At 45.9% G+C, this 23,590-nt stretch overlaps 1 protein-coding gene across 5 annotated transcripts in view; it reads left to right on the forward strand.

Moving 5' to 3' along the window:
* The first annotated feature begins 423 nt into the window (after nucleotides 1-423).
* Nucleotides 424-23,590, forward strand: part of MYRIP (myosin VIIA and Rab interacting protein) — a 370,434-nt gene continuing 347,267 nt past the window's right edge. The window contains exon 1 of one of the 5 annotated variants that reach the window (XM_058729485.1): nucleotides 424-522. The gene's annotated coding sequence lies outside the window, so the exon portion shown is untranslated. Of the gene's footprint in view, nucleotides 523-874; nucleotides 1,355-23,590 lie in introns of those variants that run through there. The other 4 variants (XM_058729487.1, XM_058729486.1, XM_058729484.1 and 1 more) reach the window with 4 other exon arrangements.

A 23,590-nucleotide genomic window follows, 5' to 3' on the forward strand; every position in this document is an offset into this window, starting at 1 on the left:
GCAGCTCCACAAACGAGTTATTTTGATGGAGTGACTCCCAGGCTGCAGCTAAAACCGACAATGTGTTTTCAGTCTAGTTGTCGGGGCTGAGGCAGTCAGTCTCAGGAAGATTCCCGGCCCTGCGCCTGAAGGATGCAAAGGCGCTAGGAAGCCCTGGCCTGGGGGGGAACCTTTCAACTCCCGGGCGTTCTTCCAGGACCTGGACCCCCTGCCAGGGGCCCGAATGCATCCGTCACTTGCGGCCATCCTCGGGCATCCTTCTGGCAGCGCGGGCTCACTAACCCGGCGGTGCGACGGCGAAGGGGTCTTGGGAGGTTTGCGCGCGCAGTAGCCCGGGGCGGACCCTGAGCCGGGTGCGAGCCCAGTCGGGGCGTGTTGAACGACTGGGCGGCGCTACACAGCACATTCCCGGGAGAATGAAAGGAATCCAGCTCAGGGAATGGGTCACCACGGTGACTTTAAATACCCAGGGACTGTGAAGAGAGGAAGAGCTGTGTTTGGAGAAGCGCCACGCCGGCCCTGGTGAGGCTCGGGAGAGAGGGCGCCCACACTCCGGAGGGCGAGCGGCAGCGTTGGGAGAGCCAGGCCCACCCCGGATTCGGGTGACGCGTCACTCCGCGGTCTGGGGGGGTCCGGGCCCCCGGGGCTCAGGGGCAGGGGACAGGAAACACCTTCCTCCCAGGCTGATAGCGACCTGAAGTCTCACCTAGGGGCTCCCGGGCCGTGGCCCCAGCACTGCACTGCGCCGCCAGGAAGAGCCCGAGAAGGGGCGCGGGTCCCCGCCCCGGGCGCGCGCAGCCCCAGCCCCGCCTCCTCCCCAGGCGCCCCGCCCCTCCCGGCGCGTGCCGCCCGCGCGCCCGGGGAGCTTCCGAGGAACCGGCCCGGCGGGCACCCCGTGCCCCGGCGCAGGCGCGAGCGCGCGCCGCCCCTCCGGCCGGGCGCCCCGCTGCGCGCCCCCCCCCCCCGCCCCGCCTCCGCACGCGCCCCCGCCCCGGGCGCCTCTGATTGGCCGTCGGCCGGGCCAGCAGGTGTCGGCGGCGGCTGCGGCCAGGCTGGCCCCCGCTGCCTGCGGCGCGGGCGCCTCCCTCGCAGCCGCTGCCACCGCCGCGCTCCCGCCTCCTGCCCGCTCCCGGGCTCCCGCTGCGGCTGCGGTTCTGGCGGCCGAGCCCCCGCGGCGCTGCAGCTCAGATCCGGCGCGCCGAGCGACCCGCGCGCCCCTGCCTCGCCGCTCGCAGCTCCCTCATCCACGCGCCGCGCTGCGGCAGGTGCCCCGGGCGTCCTGAGGCGCGGTGGCCTGAGCGCGGCCGCCATCGGTGACCCTGGCCAGGGACCTGCTCCAGCCTGGCCACCCCGCGTGAGTACCGTCTCCTCCCCTCCGGCGGCTTTGCGCCACTGTCCCCCTTGCGTTGCCGCAACTTCGGGGGTGGGTGTGTGGAGGTGCCTCTCACGCTCCCCCACGCCCGTGCGAGTCCTGAACCAGGAGGGTCCCCGGGCACGGCCAGCCTGCCTCTGCGGACGGGCTGGCGGGGGGCGGGGGCGTTGAACTTGCTCGAGGTTCGTCGCAGAGTCGCAACCGCCCCTTTCCCCCCTTGGCCGCGGCCAGAGCTCGTCCCTGCGTTTCCCTCGCGTTCGCCGTTCCCCGCCGGCCACGTAGCTCCTGGGCTGCGGTTCGCCGCGCACCTACTACGCTGCAGGTGCATCCGCCGGGCGCCTGGAACCACCGGGTAAGCGCCCAGGAGCAGCCAGCGCGGCGGACTTGGCTCTCTCGGACTCTTAATTTCTGTAAAATGGGGCTAGTCAGAGACTCACTCAAGGTCATGGCCCGTGCGCGGAGTAAGAACCCTAGTCGATCGCTTCCGGCCGGGTCGGCGGACTGCCTGGGGAGGGGCGCGCTGTGGCGGGTGGGTGGTCACTTCGGCTTCATCCCGGTCTCTTCCTCTTACTTCCTTCCCTCCAAGTCCGCGGGATTTGCAGACGTCGGGAGCCGGTCCCAAGGGACCCTACAGAGGTTTGGGGGCGTCCGTGGGGGACCTTTGGGGGGAGCGCGGTGCCGAGCGCTTCCGCGGCGGAAATCCCTGACCTGACACATTTGCAGCATCCCCTCCAATCCCAGTCATTTAATTTGCTAACGTCTCGGCGGGGTAGGGGCATTTTCTAGGTGTCTGCTCTTAGAGCAGTCCTCCTCCGTTTCCATTTCCCAGATAAGCCCTGTCCCCAAGATAAGTATGGGAGAGACGAAGTGGACATGTCAGTTTGGGTCCAGGGACTTCGTAAGAGAAGCGGGTTCGCTCTGCTGTTGGTTTAGGCAACCCTGGCTCCCATCTGCTCTAGGAAAATGCCTGGAGTCTGGCTTCATTCCTGCCCTCCCTACTCCCTGCCCCTTGATCTGGGTTTGTTGCACACTTTCCCTGGGGAGGGTGGAGTCCAGTCCCAGAATGTGTAACTGTTGCCGGATGTCTGTCGTTTATTCCAGATCCTTTGAGGCAGTTCCAGTGGGTTGTGGGCGGTTCTCAGAGCTTTGGGCTTGGGAGAGACTTACCCCTCCTCTTTTGACATTGTTTCTTTGTCCCTCCAACTCAGCCTACCCCGCCCTTACTCAGCGATCACATGGCTACTTGGATAGTTTTGTGATGCCTGACAAACATCTTTGAGCCTCAACTTTTTTTTTTCTTTTTAAAGCAAGCTCTGTGCCCAATGTGGGACTTGAACTCATGACCCCAAGATCAAGAGTCGCATACTCTGTAGACTGAGCCAGCCAGGCGCCCCCGAGCCTCAATATTTAAAATCTATAAAGCAGAATAATCCTTGTGTTACAGTCTTTCCAAGGCGGTAAGGGTTCAGGGGACATGGTGGAGGTGAACGTAGAAGGCAGATGGTTCCAGACGATCTGAGCTGTGGGTGGAAGTGGAGGTGATTTCAAAAAATTTTTACAGCAGTCTCTGAGACCCTAGGCACAGATGTAAAAATCTTTGTTTCTAGAGAAATTTACTCTGCCAAGACTTTGAAAATACTACTTTTCATCTTCCAGTTGATGTCTCTCACTTGGCCATGGGCAGCTACATCTCTCCTAATTACCCCCTGCCCCATCTGTGGTCTTTGTGGGCAGGGAGCTGGCTGTCTCTGCCGGGCTGGGGGCTGTCTGTGGTGGTGGCGAAGCACTGTATCTGTGTGTGGGGGTGTTGTCTCTGTGAAGGTGAAGTGTATCTCTGTGGGGATGTGTGTATCTCTTTGTGGGCTAGGTTTCCTGTGGAGGCGGAGGGACAATTGTTTGCTCCAGGGTCTGCTCATTTTGGGAAAAGTGAAGGGCTAGCCAGGCTCAGCAATGTAAACAGTGGTATGGATTGTATCCCGTCTCCTTCCTCCCTGTCCAGAAGGATAGAAGGAGAGCTCCTCTGTGGCCTTGGTCTTTAGAGAAGTCAGTTGGGGCAGACTGGAATACCTCAGAGAGAAATGGGCATCCCCTGTTTTGGGTTATTATTGTTTATGCAGTCTTTTGTTTCAAAGGCGAGTTAAAGAGGGACGACGGGTCTGAACTTGGTGACTTTATTTTAACGTTATATTCAGCTATGACATAATAACAGAAAATAGCACAGATCTGAACTCTCAGTGGATTTTCACAAGCTGGACACACCTGCACCTGCCCAGATTAAGACCTAGAATATTCCTCATCTCCCCATGTCCTCCATAGATCTTATCCCTCAAGGGTAACCATCATGCTGCTTAGTTTTTTCAGGTGAGCTTGATTTTTATTTTCATTATTATTTATTTTACCAGTTTAGTGTCAAAGGTAAAACGAAGCTGCTTGGTGATTTTCTACTTCTTCTTTTAACGGATGCTAACCAAAGGTAGTTGCACATGAACCAGTCCAGAAAGCTCGTAGGGAGGATTTGGGCTTAAGATCTAGGTAGAATCTAAACTGATTGTCTCTTCCTCGCCCCCCAGCTGGTTCTTGGGTGGTGAAATAAGCCAGACCGCAGATACAACAGCACTGACATTGAGACATTGAAGCCAGGTTGTTCATAGAGTGTATTTGAATAGAGCAGACCTGAAATAGTATCATGAGAAAATATACATGAAAAAACATATGAATTAATTCTCATTTGAAACATAAAAATGGGAATATTGTGAATCTCTCAATGTTAAAAATTGGTAGAGGACCACAGAACTTCAAGGCTGAGTGATTTATAAGCCGTTTGTGCTGTTACCACATGGTGGCGCCACCTTGGCTGCAGAACGGCACTACTGAGCATTCTTTCCCAAGCCCCCAGTAAGGAATCCCAGGAATAAAATCCAACAGTTCAGTATCTCCGGAAATGATTTCCAAAGTGTTTGGCAGGCAGGCCTCCCCTCTGGCGCCTGCTACCCTAAATCCACGGATCGAACCCTATCCCAGCTTTTTAGGAGGGTGGCTTGTGTGTTGGAGAAGGTGGAGTTGGGACGTTATGGCCCTCTCTTTGGTAGTATGGAACTGTGGTATGTCCTTGGAATTTTAAAGAGGGTTGACTGAGAAGCTAGCTCAGGTGTGTTGTGATTATTTTGGACTCATTTCACCCCAGAATTCCCCCAAAGGTATGAGAGAAGGAGTTCTCTTTCCTGAGCCAGGTAGCTATAGTCACACCGCACTGTCCATGGTGAACTTGAAAGAATAAATAGGTATAGGTGTAGTCAGACTGTTGCCCTCTGAAATGCCCTCTGTGTTCCACACAGAGGTGGGGGCCAAGTCACAAGGGGAGGCCACAGGGTGTAGACTTTTGTATCCAGCTGTGGAGAGGGCTAAGCAGACCGTTCTAGTGCCTTTTCCCTTCACTGTCCGTGTGATCAAGATGCTGCCTAGAAGACTGTATTCATGATGGCCACCATGCTAAGAGTATTGCATATTGGCCATGTGCTGGACCATATATACATATATATCCCTGTATTTTATATACACACACACACACACACACACACACACGTATATCCCTGTATTATATATTTACATATATATATATAATATTATATATATGGATATATATGGGGTTGAGTCCATGCAGCCTGCAACATTGGGACTGAGTGTGTGCTCATCAGAATGTGTAGTCTTACTTTATGGTTAAAATTTTAGGGGCGCCTGGGTGGCTCAGTTGGATAAGCAACCGACTCTTGATTTCGGCTCAGGTCATAATCTTGCGATCTGTGAGACTGAGCCCCAGCGTCGGACTCTGCACTGACAGTGTAGAGCCTGTTTGGGATTCTCTCTCTCCCTCTCTCTCTCTGCCCCTCCCCTGCTTGCATGTGTGCTCTCTCTCTTTCTCTCTCTCTCAAAATAAATAAACATTTAAAAAATTTATGTAAATGAAGGTCTGTTAATTTATTTTTGTAATTTGCTGTTTTTCACCTAACATTGTTTTAAAAACATATGTTGATAGCATTTGTTGATAACTGAAAGTTTGGTTGATGCATTTTAACATAATATTTCCTTGTTTGGTATCATCAATACCTCATTGATGGACAAAAAGATATTTTTACTGTTTGCTGTTATGAGAAATATTGCAGGGACTATCCTTGATAAGGTCTTGTAGAAATGTGTAAGTGTCTCTAGGATAATTATCCCCAGAAGTTGAATAACTGGGTAGTAGGATATGCCTGCCTCAACGTCTGTCTGTTACAGGTTTTGCAAATTGCCCTCCGTAGTAGTTGGCCCGCATTACATTCCTACTAGCACCGTGTTGGAGTTCCTTGTGTCCCCATATCTTTGTGCATCAGATGTTTCGGTTTTGGTTCATCTGATAAGCATAGAATGTATTTCACTTTGCATTTCACTTTTACTTTAGATTTCCCTGAGAGTCTTTTTTTTTCTTTAAAGATTTTACTTTTGGGCAATCTCTCCACCCAGTGTGGGGCTTGAACTCACACCGCTGAGATCAAGAGTCACATGCTCTACCAGCCAGGTGCCCCTCACTTAGAGATTGTTAAAAAATACATTTTGGTTTTCAAAGTTTCTTTTCTAGGCATTGCCATATTTTACTAGAGAAAACGTTCAGATCTTAAAACTCCTCTGAAATTTGTATTTCTGTATTGTGTGAGGAAGGGATCTAACTGTTTTCCATACTCAAAACCACTTCTCCCATTATCATTTATTGAATAGTTTCCTATTTTCTCACTTATTTTATTGCAGTCTTCATAATATGCCAGTTTGGTTACATTTTTGGATCCGTTTCTAAACTCTGCTTTATTAATCTCTTATGATTCCTCAGCTAATACCATTTTATTGAATTATTAAGGCTGTATAATCTTTTCTTCTTAGCTTTTTTCTTCAAAATGGTCTCGGTTATTCTTGACCCCCTAGGCTTCGACATGAATTTTAGGATCTTTCCTAAAGATCCATTTTAATGAAAAATATTATTACGGAAATTTGGTAAAATACCAAATAAACTATATTTTTGTGTTTCTTTTTCTTCAAATATATATTGTGCTCATCAAAACTTTTAATTTCCCATAATTTGGTCTCCATTTTAAATGGATTCACTTTATGTGACTCTTCTCTGGCACCAGATATCTTGAATAATAACGACCATTTGAATATGATTTTTCAAACACATATAGGATCATTTTTTAAATTCAACAACATACGAGCAATGTTAAAGTCAATGATTATTCTTCTGTGACATTTGTATCCTCGTAATAATTCATTTCATTTATGTACCATAATCTATTTAGCAAATCCTTCTTTTTGTTAAAACCTGAAGCACTTTATACTTTTTATTGTAACTTCATCCTTGTGCACATCTCTGTTTCATTTGTATGAATTACTTTGTTGAAAGTTGTTTACTTTTCCTTACATTTTTGGTACACATTGCCAATTAACCCCCCAGGAAAGTTTATAAATTGATTTTGCTATTAGTCGCATATGACTATGACAGATCCCCATGACTTGCCAGCGATAAATACAATTATTCATCATCATTTCCAGTTTCACGGGCAAAGGAAAAAAGCCAGAATCCTGGGTTGTTTTGTTTATTCGTTTAGCTTTTCTTTTCTAGGAAGACAGAACATATCTTCATGTTTATTGGTTCTTCAAAGCTGACTTCACTATAGAATTTTCCACGAGGGTCGTTTCTCTTTTACTTTCTGTAAAAGAAACTTGCATTATCACTCTGCTTTTTTTTTTTTTTTGAGAGAGAACAGATTGTTTTATACAAATCATGTTCATATTTTTAATGTTAAATATTCTGTCATATGAAAATACCGTATTTCAAAAAGCTGTTCCCCCGTGATGGACTTTAGATTATCTCTGTATTTTTTGGCTATTACGTATATACATGCAATAAACATCCCGGAAATGTATTTATGTGCATGCAAAAGAAATTCTTGAGGATCTGTGCCCAGAAGTGGGATTGCAGGATCATATTATATGCAGTTTCACAGCTTGATGACCTGTTGCCAAATTGCTCTCCAAAGCGGCCATACTCAGTTAAACTTCCCTGGCACTGTGTATGGATAGTGTCTGGCCCATAAAGGAACCGATACTATTAGAGAAGGGAGAACAAAGGCGTTGAAAGAAAACACAGTAGGTATGTATGTTTGTGTGTACGTAACTATCCTAAAGTTCATTTAGCAAAACTCAGAGGTTGTTGACCTTTTCATTTAGAAACTTGCATCATAGAAACGATTACATAGAAGTACATAGAAGTAAGACCAGAACAGCATGAAACTGCCAGAAGGTTAGTAGGGAAAAAGCTGGATGAGGAACTCGGTTGGAAACAGGCTGGAAACTTTACTGAAAGAAAGCTGACCCCATTCAAATGTACTCTGAGAATCAAGTCTGCATTTGTGGAAGGGACCTAAAAAGAGCCTAATGAAACTGCGTAAATGCTGTCTGAAAACTGTTTCTGGTTTGGTGTTCGACCATGTGTTATATTCCCCCATTTTCTTCTGTCAGTAATTATGAGTTCGTTTTTGTTTTTTTTTTTTTTTGTATATATTTATATATCATCAGCTGGGGAAAGAAAAACACTCTGTAGAAAGTTCTTTTGTGGCTGTGATTTACAGCGTAATGCCACAGATACGACAGACATGCGATCTGCAGCTGGGATGCACAAATCCATTCTGTGGGCTGACAATTTAATCTCACTGAGCAGACACTTGAGAAAAGAACGCAAGACGTGCAAGGAAGGGCGGGTGCCTGGAGGACGGAGGTGCCCGCCCGTGGCCCCAGGATCTGTTGTGGCTATTTGCCAGAGTCCCCAAATCATCTTCTGACACTGACTCGTGACTCAGATAACCATGTCCTTCTATACGGTTCTTTCTTTGTGGTATGAAATAGAACTACCTCAAAGTGTGCAGGGTCATTTTCTAGGCTTGGATGTACTATCTATATCACTGCAGAAAAGGAAAATTACCCATCTCTTTGCATTGTTTTCTCTGAAGATTCACAGTCTGGATAAGCAGTGCTTCTCGCCCCAAACATCTTCCTAACCTCCTCTTGAAAACCATTGTCTCAAGCGTCATTTCACTTTATCTGTGTAGCTCCAGACTCAGAAAATATGGAAGGTGCTGTTTTGTGTTTGTGTTATATAAATGTGGTTTGGGTGTTTTGCCTTTTTTTGAAAAGCAATTTATTGATCATTAGGGACTTTGATTTACTAGAATGACATGTAACCAGCATAGTCAAGATTAGTCTCTTTTATGGCTAATTAGAAGAAAAAGAAAAAATGGCTGTTTTAATTGAATCTCTGTTTAGTCTTTTAGAAATCTGCGAGTTGGTTTTTCAGCTTTGCAGTCCAGTAAATGTCAGGTGCCTCTCCCAGGACGGCAGATCTTGCAGTCTGGTGCCTGAATGCTTCGGAAATCCCCTAACTGTCCCTTTGGGCCCCCAGTCTCGAATCTCTCCCCCTCAACTTCCGGGTACCTGATCCTTCCCTTCCCACTGTGGTCACCCTCACTTTCTGCCTCAGTTTCCTTCCCTTCAGACTGCTGGTGGATGCCAATACATTGCTGTTATCTTCCCCTTCTCTTCTTTAAATGATCCAGAACCGGTTAAGAGAATGAGAAACAAAAAGAGCCCAGCACCATTTTTGGCTAATCAGGGAGATGGTTAAAATTGCTTCCCCTAAGAGGAAGGGCTTCCCAAAGAAGTGAGATCTAGTGGGAGTGCTTTGGAGACGGGCAGATGTGCTGTGCTTGTTCAGTCAAGACCACTTCTCAGGAGGGCTGGGGCTTTTGGATGGACACAAAACCCAACTTCCTTCTAGGCCACAGTGGGATAAGAAAGCCTATAGAGTTGGCCACCACTTTCTACCCCCACAGCTTAGTGCTGTCCTCCTTTTCCTCTTGATCAATATCACTAGAGTTACAGTTTTTTTCCCCCAGATTTTCCAAAGAAATTTGGCTTTCTTTTCTCTATTGTGTCATTATTTTTTTATTTTATTAATCTCTGTTCTCATCCTTATTATTTCCTTCCTTCTATTGACTTCATTCTTTTTATAATCTCTTACCTTTACAAGATTTAACTCATTAACTTCCAGCCTTTCTTCTTACATACACATGCATGAGCCCAATCAATTTGCCTCAAGTATTGCTTTAGCGATATTTGTATTCCACAGTTTTGATTTGTAGCGTTTTTACTGTTCACATGTAAGTTTTTTGCATTTTCACTAGGATTTCTTCTTTGACTTATGAGTTCTTTATATGCTTTTATTTTATTTTTTAAATTTCCAGAACCTTTAGCCATTATTTTTTCTATTTTAATACATTGTGATAAGAGAATGTGGTCTACGTGAGTCCATTTCCTTGAAATTTGTGGCAATTTTGTGTTATGGCCTAGTACATAGTTTTCGCAGATGTTCCCATGTTTTCATGAAAATAAAGTAACTGGTTACAGTAGTCAATATATGTTCATTAGCTTAAGCCAGTTAATTGTGTTATTCAAATCTTCCCTCTTCCTTACTCATTTTTTGGCAGCTTAATTAATCAGTTATTGAGGGAGAATATATATAGAAATGAATTTGTCAATTTCATATTGGGCTGCTTTCAGTTTTTGCTTTGTGTATTTTGAAGCAATATGTTATTAGGTGCATTCTAGTTTACTTTTTCTCCTGGTCAACTGAACCTATATCATTATGAAATAACCCTGTTAATGTCCAGTAATGCCCCTTGTTTTTAAGTCTGTTCTAATAGAGCTATGCCAATTTTCTTTTGCTTAGTATTTGCCTGTTTTATCATTTTCTTATATTTTCACTGCCAACAGTTATGTATATTTTTCTTTCACTTGTGAAGCTGTTTTAAAGAGCATAAAGTTGCTTTTTTTAACCTGTATGTTTTAATGTGAAAGATACATTCATTTTCAGTGCTACCATTAATATATTTGGTTCTCTTTTACTGTTGTACTTTGTCCCACCTTTTATATACTTAGTTACTCTATCTAGTTGCTTTCAGTATAATTTAGATCCTCTCTTCTACCCCACATTACAGTTTCCCCTCTCACTTATTCAAAACTTTATGCTCTATTTCTGTTTTCTAGTGTTTATGATATGGTAATTTTAGCACACGTGTTTACCTTAACAAAATTCAAACTGAGTCAGAGTCATTTCTGTCTTCCTGAGCAATTCAAGGACTTTATACTTAACTCTGATCACCTCCCTCCCCAATTTATATGTGAGTGCTGTCTGGTGTTTTAGTAAGATTTTAACACTTTATTATTATTTTTTTCACATAGTATGTGATGTGTTGACGATATTATTCCACTGTCTTCTAGCTTCTATTGTTTCATTCCAAGAATTCAGCTAATAATATGCTTATTGTTCTTTTGTAGTAATCTTTTCTTCCTGGCTGGTTTTAATTCCTTATTAGTGTGTTTGTTGTTCTGAGTTTCACTATAACATATATAGTAATGGGCTTCTTTTTAATTGTCCCACTCAAGAATCACTGGACTTCTTAAATGTAAGGATTGCTGTCTAATCAGTGTTCTGGAAAATTCTCAGCCATTTTTTTTCTTTGAATGCTTCTCTTCCCCATTCTCTATTATCTTCTCCTGAAACTTTGATCAGAACCTTCTTCCTATATCATCTGGGTCCTTTAAACTCCTTTCTTATTTTACTTCTTTTCTTCCTGCTGCACTTTGGGTTATTATTTCAGCTCTCTCTTCCAATTTACCACTTATCTTCTCTGCTGTGTCTAGTCTGTTTTTTAGTATGTCCACTGAGTTTCCATTAACTTTTTCAAATAAATGTAATTTTTATAGCTTCTCGTTCACAGTTGCACTTTGATAAAGTCTTATTTCCCGAACCATATTAAGCATACTTATTTAATATGTTGTATAAAATAATTTCATGATTAACAGGAATTTAGCAACTGGGGAAGACTGATCTGGCAGTCTAGTTCTGGGTTCTTTATTAATTTATTAAACAAGGGGTCATGTTGGGGACCACACACTAGAACTCAGACTTGCCCTCTCCAGATGCTCTACCCATGTCCCTCCCAAAGGGCAGTAGGGGGTTGTAAGCGTGAGTAGTACTGGGCTTCCTCTGGTATCCTCACCGTCCACGGTAGGCACCACAGGGCACCCTGCTCCCAAGCTGCCCCTGCTCAATAAAAGTTGAAAGGAGCCCCTCACGCTGGGTTAAAGGTCACGTCTACTTTGGCCTTCTGTTCTCCATTGACTTGGTCAAGAGGAAACTTGAAACACTCCTCCCTCTCCCTCTTGCCCCTTGTGACTCATGGTCCCACTCCCACTCTGCCTTGAATGGACCAGGACTCATCCCATCGTGCTCTTTATCCCCGTTTTTCAGTCCCCCTGACTCCAGGGCTGTTGCCTTTCAGTTCCTGATGACTTCAGCTCCAGATTTTCCACCACCCCCTGCAGCACTGCTCCTGCCTTAGAACTGGCACTTTGGTATACAGGTAGGGAATCCTTCTAACATCGAGGCCTCCCAGTTCCTTGACCTGCTTTGCTCTGATTTTCTGTCTTCCACCCCGTCCTGCCACCGACTTCCACAGTCATAGATGGACACTTTCATTCCCAGTAATGGCCAGCCCTTCATAATCTGTTTCGTGCAACCAACTTCCGTCTTCCAACCCTTTTCCTGTCTTCTTCCAAGTCCGGCAGTCCCTCAGTGCTCCTCACTCTCAGCCCATGACCCTAGACCCTTGAGGTCCTCTCCTCTGCCTTTTCCAGCCTATAACTCGTGGCGTGCCCTGTAGTCAGTCTTTGGAGCACACCCTCCGTTCACAGACCCATCCCGGACAGCATCCTTCTCTCTGGTTCAGTCCCCATCTCTGCCTCTCCCTGCCTGCATCTTTGCCACTGAACGTGGCCAAAGGAAAACTCACAAGCAGTTGACTGGCCTCGTATGGCCATGAGCTTCAGGCGGGTGCCTGATATTTCCCTGGGCCTGGCCCTCTCCCGTTCTCTGCATTGATTGTTTCACACTCTTCCCCTGCCTTCCCATTTGCCTCAGATGTGCTCACCTCTCCATCCTCATTCTTAAAGTGTCCCTGAGAAAGCTGGAGCCATCCAGAGGGAGCTCCCACAGACTCACTCCACCATCTGTCCCCCCACCTGCCTTCCTCTGTATCTACATCCTCTGCCCTGTGTTCTGGACTAACTATGAATCATCTGTGTTTGGATCTAAAGTGAGACCCTCCGCTCCCTGGCCCCGTAGCCCCTCCTACCTTGAATACTCAAAGATATCGCTCCGGCGATTCTCCCTCTGTATTGCCAGTTTTCTCTGTCTACCAGATAATTCTCGTTGGCTTACACACATGTTATTTCTCCTTTCTTGGAAAACACTCCCTCTGTAACTGACTTTTACCTCTAGCTCTGAGTCATTTCTCTGTTTTCCTATATACAAAAACAGCTAAAGAGAGTTGGTCGTCTAGTCTCACTGTCCACAAATTCCCTGCTCCCATTCTGTGTGACCCCACCCTGCCCGCCGCAGATGGCCAGCTCAGTTTCACCAACTCCACCAGCAACTGCCCGATGATCCGTGAGCGACTCCACCTTACTGAACCCAAGGGCTGTTCTCACTCTCCTCCTTCTTGTTCCATTAGCACCATTTGACTCCGCCAGTCGGCCCCTCTTCCTCGATATACTCTCTTCCCCAAGTCTGGAGGATACATTCGTAAATGCCTTCTACATCCTTCGTAGTTCTCTAGCTGCTGCTTTGTCTTTTGCTTGACCTCTGAATGTTGCAAGGCCCCAGGGCTGAGCCTTTGATCCGCTTTGCCTTTTTATTTCCATTTCCTCCCTACAGACCTCACCTCGGTCTTATTTCATGGTTTCAGATACCATCTATGCCAGTGATCCTTGACCCTTTATCCCTGGACAAGACCTCTCTCTCAAGCTCCTCGAATAACTTACTTGCCCTCTCCTCCTGGATGTGTAATAATCATCTCAACTCTTTGAAAACCGAACCCTGATCTTACCCCCAAACCTCTTCTACCTTCTTTTTTCTCATCAAGCTGCTTAGGTCCCAATCAATATAATCAATCTAAAATTATTAATGCCTTCCTTTACCTTCTTTTTTGTTGTTGTACTACTCTTTGAAATCTGATGTGTACTTTTCAGTCATGGAAGATCTCAATTTGAATGCTAAATTTTCATCAGAATTACTTGATTCAGGGGTGCCTGGGTAGCTCAGTTGGTTAAGCATCTGACTTAGGCTCAGGTCATGATCTCATTGTCTGTGGGATTGATCCCCACGTCGGGCTCTGTGCTGACAGCTCAGAGCCTAGAGTCTGCTTCAGATTCTGTGTCTTCCCCCCACCCCCCTCTCTCTCGCTGTCTCCCTCTCCCTCCCTGCTCATGCTCTGTCTCTTTCTCTCTCAAAAATGAGTAACCTTAAAAAGAATTACTTGATTCATAGTTAGATTTAGTGAAATATACAGTTAAAAAACTGCATCCACACACCCAAGTTGTTCTAAATTTATTTAAATGTTTTCCCATAGCTGAATTGACTATCATTTAACAGGAAAGGTTAGACTTGTTTTGCATAGCAGCTAGCTCTCTGTCGGTTAGAAGGAAGTCAAAAATTTTGTCTGGAGCAACTTTGCTCTCCTCTTTGGTATCTACACAGTAGGATATTACCTAGGGTCAACTCTCTTTATAATCCTGTTGCTTAAATATCTTTGAATATGACCACAGTTTGAAGGGCCTAGCCGAACACGCTATTTTATCAGAAATATTTTCAGTGTCTCCTTCCTGAATAGGGGGGCAACCCTGGGTTATAACTCAAAACATAGCTGTAGCCACCTGGCATTAATTTTCTTCAAGTGATTCTTCTCCAGATTCATGGAAGAACTCCTCAAATAATTATCTTTCCAGGGGAAGGGATGTCTTGCTGTGTTTCCATTCCTTCTGTTAGAAACATGTGCGAAATTCACTTAATTGCCAGACCGAGACAGAGGCTGAGATCCTGTGTTTTTGCCCTTTTGGACTCATTATTCTGAAGTGGTCTTAGAAATAAGCTTTTGGGACTTGGGAGGACAGGCATTCAGTACTTAGTATTTACATCAGATACGCCTGATAAAATTGAAAAATTTTTGAGGAAGCACTATCAATGTACAGCCTGGGCAGTGTGGGCATATAACACTCCTTTCTCAGAAAGGGACTTACTGAAAACCTAGGCAGTGGCAAAAACAGGTTTTTAAAAAGAATCTAAAATTATTTGGGGTTCGGTGTGGAAGCAAAGGCCTAATTTTGGTGTAGAGCGGTGTTCCCGGTGAACCTGCACAAATGGGAGATCGGCTGTGGGCACACCAACATCTCTGTCCATTTTTGCTCATTAGGTGCCTTCACTGTTTAGATGCCGCCCTTCAGACACGCCGGAAAGTATGTCTCAGGAGCCTTATTGTACCCTTGGACTTAGCCATTTCATTTCTGGGAATCTAGCCTAAGGGGGAAAAGTCCTTAATGCGGAAAACCCTTGATGCACAAAGATGTTTCTCATAGTTCTCTGTGAAAATGTCCAAAATTAGAATCAACCCAGATGTACCACACTGGGAACGGGTCGATAAGGATATGCACTGGATAAAATGTGATGTAACCATTAAGAGTGATGCTTAAAAGGGACTGTACCAACACAGAAATACACCGGAGGTAAGGTGTTTAGTGGACAACGGCGCCTGCCTCTGTGCGTCATTGGACAAAACCCAACAGCAGTCCCTACAAAGAGTGGGACAAATGGCACTTCAGCGAAGCCATGTGTTAGTATCCCCTGTTTGTTCAGTAGTGTCGTGGGATTAATTTTCTTTTATGATGTCGTCCTATCTTTCAAATTTTCTTAAGTGAGCATTTTCTGGGGGTGCTGAAACCACACAAAAATTCCAAAGTAAAAACTCAAAAGGATGAGAAGGGGTGGAGATCTGTGAGAGGCTCCTTCTGATGAGCACCCGGGACATTGTTTCTCTTTGAGAACTGTTTCTGCAAAATTGAGAGTGAACAAAAAAGGGAGAGAGATGGTAGAGGACAGGTGCCCCAGCTGGGCCAGATGGGGATACACATTGTTGGGAGGTTGTCTCCTCTGCCTGGCTGGAAAGGTCGGGCAGGGCTGCGTGCTGTGAATCTCAGTCCTCCTTTGTTGGACATATCTCTGGGCACATGGGGGCACCCCAACAGCGTTTGTTGACTGAAGAATCGATGGGCACAGACTGTAGCGGATTCCATTGGCCATGTTACAGAACACCGAAGATTATGCTCTTAGGGTGTTACCTTTGAATTTTGAGAAAAATCTGGAAGAAAAAATTTTCGCTTATATCCAGTTTGAATGGAATGCCTATGGGCATTACTACTCAAGACTAAACTACCTTCCCCGCCATCTCTCAAATTGCTGAACCCATTTATTTAAAATTTTTTAATGTTTGTTTATTTTTGATAGAACACAAGGCAGGGAGGAGAAGAGAGAGAGGGAGACACAGAATCTAAAGCAGGCTCCAGGCTCTGAGCTGTCAGCACAGAGCCCAACGTGGGGCTCGAACCCATAGACCATGAGATCATGACCTGAGCTGTAGTCGATTGCCCAACCAATTGAGCCACCCAGGCGCTCCTGAACCCGTTTATTGAAAATAAAGGTGTAGTTATTTTTGGTTAGCTTCTGCTTCAGAGTTCTGTAATCTTGTCTATAGAATTTTGTGACACACCTTTAATTATCCTCGAAGTAGCTAACTTTAATTAAAGCATGTGTCCCTGAACCCCCTGCTGATGGAAGATGTACTTCATAGCTGGGTTTGTGAAACCCGCCACAGATCAGGCTAATGTTAAAGATCATTAAATAATTTCCCTTCTGCCAAGGTACTGAATTGGAGATTTTTTTTTTATTGCCTAGAGCAGCTTTACTCTCTTCTTTGGTATCCAGTAGGATGTTACCTAGGGTCAAATCTCTCTTTATAATGCTTTTGCTTATATATCTTTGAATATAACCACAATTTGAAAGGCCTAGCCTAGCACAATATTTTTTTATAAGCTTTTCTGTCTGAAACTATTTTCCCTTTGAAAATGTACACTCCAGTCTGGTTCAAACACTCATTTCAATGTTCACTATATTGAGACTTCAAAGAAAGAGAAAGAAAGAAAGAAAGAAAGAAAGAAAGAAAGAAAGAAAGAAAGAAAGGGAAAGAAAGGAAGGAAGGAAGGAAGAAAAGCAATATATTTATCGCATGTGGGCCTTGGGTCATTGACGAAAGCACGCAGTTAAAAAGGATCAGATCGGAAAGGGGTTTTGAAAAGGATCTGGTCCAGAGGTAGAAAACTGATGGGCCAAGAGTCATCAGTAGGTCATTCCCTTATCTCACCAGGTGATGTGCCATGTTGGTGAGACCAGTGAAGTCTATGGACATGAGCCCATGGCCAAACTACTTTTGCTGTAAAACGAGTTTCTTGGTCAGTCACAATGTGACAGAGGGAACCGTGGTAGAGAATGAAGTATTCGTCACCGACGGGCAAAGATACAGGCAGGAGCGTTACAGGCACAGTTGGCAAACCCCTGCTTGTCTATTCCAGGCAGGAACCAGTGCTCCCTGTGTGACAGAAAGGGACTAGTGTAATCACTCTCCACCAGGTAATTGGCTGGTTTCCTCCCCTCCACGTCCTGGGGAAGGGCTGGCACTGGTCTCTGCTATTGGGAAAACAGGCCTAGGCACTGAGCAGTGGTGACAGTCAGATGAAGCCTGCAGCGGGGAAGTTTGTGAGCTCGGACCCGCGTGTGGCCGTGTTGGTGGACCGTGTCCCCAGGGCCCACTGTATAGGGGCCCCGCTGGGGAAGAGGCCACCTGATCTCCCCAGATGTCATCTTGTCCACCTGATTATCGAGAGCTTCCACAGAGATACTGAGACATTGCCCTGCTGCGCTCCTCTGGGGGGCCCATCGCCCACATACCTCTTCCTCACACCTCCTTGTCACTGGCTTCCCAGTCTTCTTTCCCATCCTGCCGTACTGTCAGCCACTGCCCCTGAATTGGTCTAGGTCCATTCTTCCAGACATCTCTTGGTCCAGACAACATGGAAAATCAATATACTGCTTGACATCCTGTCTGCCAGAAGGATTAACCTTCACTGTTACCCGTCGGGGCCACTCCTCAGCAGGGCTGTGATGTCATGGCTTTCCACTTTTGGAAATCTCGCAGAACTGTCTAAAGCAGGCTTGGGGGTTTTCTTCATGTTGGTGATCATCAGCAACTTCCTGTGAGGAGATAGGTGTGGCTTGAGGGAGAGGAGACAGAGCAACAGATACGGAGGGTGTGGCAGCCTGGGACGCCTGCCCACGCAGCTTACATCATCTGATGTTGCTTCAGCCTGATTGCCTATATACCATTTCCACTTAACAGTAGATGCCTACTGTCCAGCCTAACGAGAGGCTCAATGCTGGGTTCTTCTGGTCATGGTGGGGGGCGGGGGGTGGGGTCACTGGATGTCTCACTGTCACGTGTTCAGTACCAGAAGCCGTTTTGCACAAGGAGAACGCTTCTGTGTAGAAGAGGGCATGGCTGTGTTTTAACACCCTTAGAGGCCTTGTGAAGCCTCTCTTAGAACTTCCCAGAGGTCCTGCCCAGCATCTCTCTTTGTTACAGACACTTCGTATGTCACTGGGTCTGTCGGATCCTGCGTAAACCAAGGGGCAGAGTGGCTTGCATTGCTGCCCGGATCGCTACAGGGGCTTGTCTGACTTCGGGCCCCGCTCACTTCTGGCTGCCTTATAGTTTACTTAGGAAATGGCTGAGAGCAGCGTTCTTGTGTGTTTCTTATTTTTTTCTTTTTCTTTTTATTAAAGTTTTTATTTATTTATTTGAGAGAGAGCATGAGCATGGGAAGGGCAGAGAGAGAGGGAGAGAGAATCCCAAGGAGGCTCTTTAAGTGCAGAGCCCAGTGTGGGGCTGGAACTCACGAGCCGTGAGCTCATGACCTGAGCTGAAACCAAGAGTTGGACGCTTAACCGACTGACCCACCCAGGTGCCCCTGCTTATGTGTTTCGATGTGTCATCTTTGAAATCCAAAATAGCCCTCAAAGCTTCAAGCCTCTTTTTTTTTTTTTTTTTTTTTACTGAAAGGCTAAAAGATGATGATGATGATGATGATGATGATGATGATAGCAATAATAAAACAACAACCCTAGGCTGTCTAGGACATTGATCAGAGAAATAACAGCTACGCGCAGGTGGTTGGGACACGAGTCTGCAGCTGGCAAGGTGGGGTGCTAACTCTGTCACATCCTGGTGAGACCCAGGTAGACAGATAGGGGCGGGCACTCCTGGGGGCACAGATGCTTGTTCTTGAAACTCTTGGTTTAAAGTACTGTGGGAGCTGGTTTAGAATTAGACTTTTTACCGGGTGCCTGGGTGGCTCAGTCAGTCAAGTGTCTGACTTCAGATCAGGTCATAATCTTGCAGTGTGTGGTTTCGAGCCCCACGTCGGGCTCTGTGCTGACACCTCAGAGCCTGGAGCCTGTTTCAGATTCTGTGTCTCCCTCTCTCTCAGCCCCTCCCCCATCTATGTTCTGTCTCTCTCTCAAAAAATAAATAAACATTTAAAAAATGTAGAATTAGACTTCTTATCATGGTTTTGAAAAGTACCCCTCATTTGGGAGTTTATCATTTCTATACATTTCCTCTTCTTCAAGATTATTGTCTATATGTGTGTCTTTAGCTCATCAAAGGCCATCATCGGGGTCATTTTCTTTTCTATTTATGTATAGACCGTATCTCTGAGTTTCAAAGTCATATATTGGGTTTTAGGCACTCGGCAGGCATTTGGGATGAACTTATTTGCCAGTTGGCACTGTCTTAGTAACAGCACTTGTGGCTGGATTTTATGAAGTTTGGCAAATTGTTTTTAATGGCCTACTCTGAAACCAGTCAAATAAATGCCACCAACCCATGAGTGACTGAGTAGAGGCAGAGGCTGGAAGGCCCCCTGGGTGCTGAGGGAATTGTCACCCACATGTTTTCCAAGCTCAGACACTTTTCTCAAGCCAAGTCTTTGCCAGTGAAGCCCTGCTGAACAGATACCCTGTGGCACCAGAGCCTCTCCCCCAGCAGAAAATCCATACTTCTGGGAGTCACCTGGAATCTGGATCTGAATACACAGATTGAAAAAGCTTAGATCAGAGGGGTGCCAGGGTGGCTCAGTCAGTTAAGCATCCGACTTCGGCTCAGGTCATGATCTCACGGTTCATGAGTTGGAGCCCCGCGTCAGGCTCTGTGCTGACAGCTCGGAGCCTGGAACCTGCTTTGGATTCTGTGTCTCCCTCTCTCTGCTCCTCTCCCCACTCATGCTCTCTCTCTCTCAAAAATAGAGCTTAAAAAAATTTTAAAAAGCTTAGATCAGATTGAAATAATTTAAATTTACTATAAAACGAAACAACTTTCCTGCAGTCACAGAACAATTCCAGAACAGGCAGATCAAATAAGTGTGTGCCTTTGAAAGGGTGTACTAGAGAGTTGAAGTGTGTAGATAGTTTGGAAAATCTTGTTTTGAAAGATCTAAAATGGACTACAACAAGCACAGAAGTTGAAAGAGTTCCTTCCCGCAGCGTTCAGCACTTTTTCTTTCTTTTTTTTTTTGAAGGCAAATCTATGAAGTATGTTGTTCCCAATTAGTGTCATCTCTTCCTAAAAGTAGTGCTAAATTTTTACACCAAGAAAGAGGAAGGCCTCATGAGCTATAATAATTTACAACTCCATGGGAGGAAGGAGTTGGAAAGAGAAAGGGGAGATCCAGGTCGAATATGCTAGAAGATGCTCAGGCTTCTGTATCAAACATGCACAGGAATGGTTTGCAGAGAAGGGAATGAATCACTTTTCAGTGTTCTTTCTTGCAGTTCAGCGAAGCTAAGAGAAAGTCTTTTATTCTGTGGAACCCATTTCTAAGATGTAGTGGGAACTCTGTGTTGGTAGATAAACCACAGCATTGAAATGGGAGCAGAAGGAAAGGACAAAGGATCTGAAATGATTTGCTGACACTTGCTTTACCTTCTTTCCACCATGGCACTGAACACCCCAATCCTCAAGTAGGCTTCCATGTCCCGTAACCAGGGCACGGTGAGAAAAGGGGTTTTCCCAGGATGCTTTGAGTCGTCCGAAGTTGGATAAAAATAGATAAAGCCATCTCTGGGCTCATCATTTATTTCTGAGTCTAAATACTGAAGACATCAAAACAACTACATTTTTACAAGGTGTTTTTAGTTGATGATGTGTTTGAAAAATTGTACCAGGGTAAGACTAGGGAGAGGTTTTCTTGAGTGCACAGAATGCCGCGGCGGGCCATGGGCGACGGATGTCCAGCAAGCCCCATGTAGAAATGGGAACTGCAGGCACATCGTGGTGATTGCTTATAACCTGGTAACTTCTGATAACATAACTTGAAAGTGGGAACTTTCAAGTTGTCTCTCAGCCATTTTAATCTGGTAGAGAGGAGACATTTTTAAGACCGTAAACTGAAGAGTTCCTGTCCTCGGCAGTCCTTGGGCTTTGGTCTTCCCGCAGCCACATTTCATCTGACTCAGATGAGAGTTTCTTCTATAGTGGAGAGAGGCTGACTCTCCCTTAACAGACTGAGCTGTGAGGCCCAAAGGATGAAACGTGGGAGGTAGAGAGAAGAAATCCTGGCCCTTTGGGCCAAGCAGTGTGGGGGAGAGAGGAGAGAGAGAGCGAGAGAGCACAATGTGGTGAGGAGTGTATGTCCTGACCCTCCTTGCAGTGGGATGGAGGGAGGTGTGTGTGGATGCCATATGTTGGGCAGAGTAGAACCTTCAGCAGAAGGGACGCGGGTTCGAGAACATGGGGGGGGGGGGGAAGACTAGGCTGGAGGGCACTGCATCCCTCTCCGGGAAGTCCTGTATAACCACATGCACCATGGCCCAGGTGTGACCATGGAGCACTGATGGGGAGAGCCACCTCTCGGGTTGGGTCCCTCAGCCTGTGCAGTCCATGCAGGAAGCCAGGGGTTCCTGTGAGCTCTAGTGAGCGAGTGTTGAATGGCTACATGGACAGCTGGAGCTGTCGAAGCCTGGGATCCAGAAGGGGAGGCTGCCAAGAACAAGGACCTTGATGTTGAGATGCCTCGGTGGAGCCACGGCCAACAGCTCGGTGTGCCATTCATGACAAAGGACAGAGAGGGCTGGTTACCACTTGATAGATACGGTCCAGACACCAGACCAGCCCCCCTGCGGCAGAGCCCAGCCTAGAAGAACCCTTGTCTACTAGTCACCCTGTCCCTCATTGCCAAGAGAGCAGTAAAGCCTGCCCCTGGTGTCAGATGGCATCTTGGGAAGGAGGAGGGATCACCAACACCTGGAAACCTCCCCATCTCTGGCTCCTCCTCCTTCTCTCCCACCAAGGGCAGTGACTCACAGTCCATTCCTCAGGTAGCCCTGACCACTCTGTACTTGGATTGCCCTTTATTGCCTGCTATCCTGACCTCCACTCAGTGAAAGTGTGAACAAACAGCACTCACCCTGGTCCCAGGATTAAGTGCCAGCATTTGTGACTCGGAGAACCCTCAGGTCTGAGGTTTGCATACTAAAAACCCAGGCTCTGCAGCTGTTATTTGCTTACACTGTAATTGTAGTGTTTACATACAAATTGATACTTCTAAGTAAGTACCTGCTAATAATTTGCTCCCTTTGGAAGGTAAATATTCTCCTTTTCTCCTCTGCTATTAGTTGCTATTGGCTATCCCTTTACTCTGAGAACAAATGGCTGAATTTTAGCATACCATGTTTGATCACAAATTCAGAACTGATGAGGTCTGAGTTAGTGAGGTTTTAGTGTATATTTCTTCATAGTTTTATGTTCTCTGCTGTAATTATGTGATCTAATTCCAAATACAGCCAGCTGCCAACTCTTATCTTGATGCACTTTTATTACAGGCAGAAGAAATGTACCAGACTTTTATATAGCAGAGGGAGCAAAGAGCATCATTATCCAGTTGAAACTGAAGAGGAAATTCTCAGTGGGGAGAAGAGCTGTGTATTTTTATCGAGTGTTCATTAGCTGTCCTCTGTGCAGGGGATCTACATGAAAACACCCTTCCCTTCCCCAAAGGATGGGAAGCAGACAGAGAAAAAACCCAAACAGCAGGAGAGGCCTCACACAGCTTCCACTGTGTCCAGTGGCTCAGAAAACAGAAGTATGGGGTGTCAGGTGCTGCTTTAATGTCAAGATGGGAGAGAAAAGCGCTGGGCTTCATATAAACACTGGGCTTTTTTTGTCTCCTGTAAGTACAGTCATCACAGATGAAGCCAGAAAAGTGCAATCAAGGTTTATTAAAGAGGTCAGGTTTGTTTTTTTTTTTTTGTCAATAAAGTGTAATGTGTGTATGTATTAGGGTTTTCCACAAACAGGACCAATAGGATGTGTGTGTATAAATATACATATTTATATAAATGTGTTAAAGATATTTATCATGAGTAATCGATTACATAGGGTGACCTATCCCATGTTTTGTGGCTGAAAACCCAGGAGAGTCAATGGTTAGTTCTAGTGTGAGTCCGAAGGACTGAGAACAGGAGAACCAGTGGTGCTGTTCCAGCCCAAAGATCAGCAGGCTTGGGAACCAGGAAGAGCTAATGTTTCAGTTTCAGTCCTGAAGCAGCAAAAAGCCAGTGTCCCAATTTGAACACATCAGGCAAAAAGAATTCTTTCTTACTTAGGGGGAGGGGTCACCCCTTTTGTCCTGTTCAGGCCTTCAACTAATTGGATGAGGCCCACACACATTAGAGAGAGCAATCTGCTATATTCAGTCTGCTGATTCAAATGTGAATTTCATCTAGAGATCCTTATGGACATACTCAAAATAATGTTTAACCAACTATCTGGACACCCTGTGACCCAGCCAAGTTGACACATGGAGTGAACCATCACAGGGTCTGTGAGTGGTTTCTGAACCCAGAGTCTACAATGATCCTAGTCCCTTATGCCTTCTTGTGGTGACAGTAATGAAGGCCCCCTTGTGGACTCTGCTGGGCATGCCTGGGGATGCCAGGGCACAAAGAGCATGCTTTGCAGCTTTCGGTTTAGATCCGGGTTTCTCACCCATGGCATTATTGACATTTTGGACCAGATTATTCTTTGTTGTGGGGTACTGTCTTGTACATCACAGGATTTTGAGCATCAACCTCTGACC

The sequence above is a fragment of the Neofelis nebulosa genome, chromosome 5 (assembly GCF_028018385.1).
Source record: "Neofelis nebulosa isolate mNeoNeb1 chromosome 5, mNeoNeb1.pri, whole genome shotgun sequence".
NCBI lineage: Eukaryota > Metazoa > Chordata > Mammalia > Carnivora > Felidae > Neofelis > Neofelis nebulosa.